We start from the raw sequence: 4,232 nt of genomic DNA on the forward strand, positions 1-4,232 counted from the left end.
TATATATATGAGAAAATATTCTTAAGGTTTAAGGAGATAATAAGAGAATTAGTTTATTTGCTTAACAGAGGAGTAACATTAGACATGGTGAAATATTAGAATATACCATTGGGGTTTACAATATTACTCACTAGTGGGAAAGTCCTTAGACCAAAATGATTAATGAGTGGTCAATTATCTTGATTGTTATGGACTTCCTTATTCAATTATTTTAGTCATTAATATTAAAATATTTATGTCTTCATTGCAATTATTATATATTTGATAATGGTGATTTTCTTATCTGACTTTATACTATTGTATCTTTAAAAATAAATATCTATGTTTGACTTATCATATTGATCATGATTAATTGCACATTTGAATGATAGTTACTTGGAGTAGCTTGAGAGCATATGGCTAATCACTCACTTGAAAGTGTAGTGATAGTTGGGTCATTGCACATTTATTTTTGATCAATAAGTTACGTCTTGAACTCGTTCTGAGGGACATGACATGATAAAAAAAGATTACATTGGGACTGAGATCACTAAATTAGGAGATGTTATTGAAATTTTAAGTTGAGAAAATATTGATAAAAAGATTTAGTGGACTAACTTTGGTTAGTGCGCATACATTATTGCATTTTTAGTTGGAGTTGGAGAAAATGGAAAGATATGGTGATAAAAATATCATTGCAGTTTTGGGTAGGAACGACAATGGTGGTGATTCGTCAAGAAGCCTTAATGAATTGCTTAGGCGGGATGTTCCAGTGAGGGCCGGTCTTATAAACCATATGACCAGGATAGTTCTACATGCAAACTCAGAAGTCTCTAACACCCTCTTGTGCATTATCAATATGTATTCCCGGTTGCTTTCCCACTAGAGTCTTGGTCTTTGCGTATTGTGATGGATATTGGTTGGTTGAATTTCATAAGCATTGCATTTGAGATAATATAATAGTGGATTATATATCCTAATAACAAGACGTGAATATCATTAATCATATATAGATATTTATTATGAGTAGAGATAATAATTGTTGTATATGTAATTTGTGATACATATAATTGTCTAATTATTGTATTCTATTTGTTTGTATCGATCTGATGTTATAATTCTTTATAAATCCACATTGTTGCTTTTGTGTGATTTAATGTCTTACTCTCTCTATCTCTTCCATCTGCTTGCATGTATAAATGAATTATAGGTGAAACAGTTGAGTAGCTTGTCGAAGATTTAAAGTAGTATAGTTACCTATGTTTGACGAAGTCTTCCTAGTTTTATTTTGTATAATTGTGTTGGTACCCTTAGCTCTGGTAGAATTAGAAGTTGATACCTCAACATTTTGTTGGTTATATTTTGAAATAAACAATATTTAATAGTATCTTGGGAGACAATGATTTTACTATACTGGTGGATTTTATTTATTACATATTTTATGAGGGTTATAGATAATTAAAAATCTCTTTGAAAATTTCCCTTTATCTTCAACATTATTCAGTAAAACTTTTCCTAAAATCATTTTTTCCATATAAGCAAATTGGGGTGTTACATATAGTGGTATTAGAGTTAAGGTCAGTCTTACCGCTTATGGGTATGGCATTGCATGCTTCTTGTATGATTCTGTTTGTTTGTGATTATGTGATAACGTAAATAAATTATTATGAACATTTGGTTCTAATGTGCATGGAGTGCAGGTTGATTATGGTTGGACATGGTCGTAATGATTTATTGGCTCAAATGGTAATTGTTCTGCTAAACAGGATTGCGAATCTGCAGAATTTGAATCCAAATGTCAACCAAAATCCTAATCAAAATCCAAATCCAACATAAGGACCGACTGAATATCTTGGATTGCATGAGTTCTGTAAGCACAATCCAAGTCAATTTCAAGGTGGATTTTCTCTTGATGATCCTAATTATTGGATTCAAGAGCTGGAGAAGATCTTTCGAGCCATGGGTTACAATGATGCACAAGAGGTGACTTACGCTTCCTATATGCTGATTAAGGAGGCTGAGAACTGATGAGAATATACTAGGAGACAAGGGGAATATACTAGACTCGTGGGAAGAACAAGCATTTACCTAAGGAGCTTTCAAGGGGAAGTTGCTTCAAAAGTATTTCTATGTAGATCTTAAGAGGAAGAAGGAGTTGGAATTTCTGCAGTTGGAGTAAGGAAACATGACAGTGGGGGAATATGCTGCCAATTTCGAGGAATTGGCTAAGTATTGCCCCTATTATGATCTAGATGTTGATGGAAGATCAAATTGTACCAAGTTTGAGATTGGTATGAAGCCTGAATTGAAGATGATGTTGGGCCATCAAGAAATTAACGACTTTCCAACTCTAGTCAACAAGTGTAGAATGTTTGAAGATGACATGAAGGCAAGAGTTGTTGCTTTGAGGAATGTGATTCCTCAGAGAAATTTTGGACCTCGGCGAAGCCAAATGCAAGGAAGGGGCAAAGGGAAGATGTCATATGACAATAAGAAGCCATACACTTCATCTATTGGCTACCGAGGATCTAGTTCTCAAGGGTTGAAGGCTACTACTGCTACTAGGGGACAATCAATGAACTCTCTACCTTTGTGCAACATATGTGGTCGAAATCACTCTGGGGCCATTTTTCCGGGAACATGGAATAGTTGTTTCTTATGCATATAATCTAGACACATCAAGAGGTATTGCTCGAAGATGAAGTAGAGTATGAATATGGTGAAAGCTGGGAAACCCAAAACAACAAGACGAGTTTTTACAATGAGTGGTGTTGAGGCTGCAAATGCTGATGGTTTGATCCAAGGTACATGTATTGTGAAGTTGGTCCCCATATTTGTGCTATTTGATTCGGGTGTGACCCATTCTTTTATATCTTTTGACTGTATGAAACCAATAGGGTTGAAAGTAGGTTCCATACCCTTTGACTTGGTTGTATCTACCCCTACCAATGCACCCATGGTAGTTTCGACTCTATATTCAAAGTGCATGTTCTTGTAAACAATAGGACCTTCTTGATAGATTTGATATGCTTACCGTTATCCCATATAATTGTGATTCTTGGGATGGACTGGTTATTTGCTAACCATGTAGTTTTGAATTGCTTTGATAAAACTATAGTGTTTGGTGAACTTAGTGAGACATCTGAGACTCCTAGTTGCTAGAGATCTATGTCAGCCAATAAAGTTAATACTTCTATAAAAGAAGGAGCACTTGCTTACATTCTCCTAGATTCCTTGGAAGGAAAGAATAGGCCAGATATCAAGGATTTGCTAGTAATATATGAGTTCCAAGATGTGTTTCCTGATGACATTCTCAGTCTACCAGCAGCGAGAGAAGTGGAGTTCTCAATTGATTTAGTACTAGGAACTGAAGCCATCTCAATAGCTCCTTATAGGATAACACCACTAGAATTGGCTGAGTTGAAAAAGCAACTAGAAGATTTATTGACCAAGAAGTTCATTCAACCAAGTGTTTCACCATTGGGTGCTATAGTGTCGTTGGTTAAGAAGAAGGATTGCACTACGAGGTTACACACAAATTATAGACATCTGAACAAAGTAATAATTAAGAACATGTATCCATTGCCCAAAATTGATGATTTGATGGATCAATTGAGGGGAGTTGTTGTATTCTCTGAGGTTGATCTCAGGTCAGGTTACCATCAGCTTAGATTGAATACAAAGGATATTCCTAAGACTGCTTTTACGACACGATATGGACATTATGAGTACCTTGTGATGCCATTTGGTTTGACTAATGCTCCTTGAAGATTGTAAAGTGCCACAATTATATTAATTCATAAGGATAATTTAGGACTTTTCGATTCTGAATACTTACTTTATGTAATCATAGCTGAGGTTTTGATGACAAATTGTACTAATCTCATTTTCCAAGCTTCTATATATGTTTCAAGTCGAAAAGGGATGAATTGGACTGACAATGGGCCAAATGTGGTGAAGCATGCAAAAGCCTCAAATCAGCTCCACTATGCTCAACATAGGAGCTGAGCTCAGCATAGTGGCGCTGAGCATGGGAAATCATGTTGGAGAAATTTCTCCATACGTAATCCATAGATTGAACGCAGAAGTCCTCATGGTCATGGCTTTGTTCTCATAACTTAATGTTTATCTATGGATTCCTCATGGTCATGGTCCAGACCGAAGAAAGCCCAAATGATTTCATGGTGAAGAAGAAGAACATACCTTGATGAGCCATTTCGGAATCTCGAAGGTATGAGGGTGTGATGATCTTC

This window comes from Lupinus angustifolius, unplaced genomic scaffold, assembly GCF_001865875.1.
Source record: "Lupinus angustifolius cultivar Tanjil unplaced genomic scaffold, LupAngTanjil_v1.0 Scaffold_791, whole genome shotgun sequence".
Lineage (NCBI taxonomy): Eukaryota > Viridiplantae > Streptophyta > Magnoliopsida > Fabales > Fabaceae > Lupinus > Lupinus angustifolius.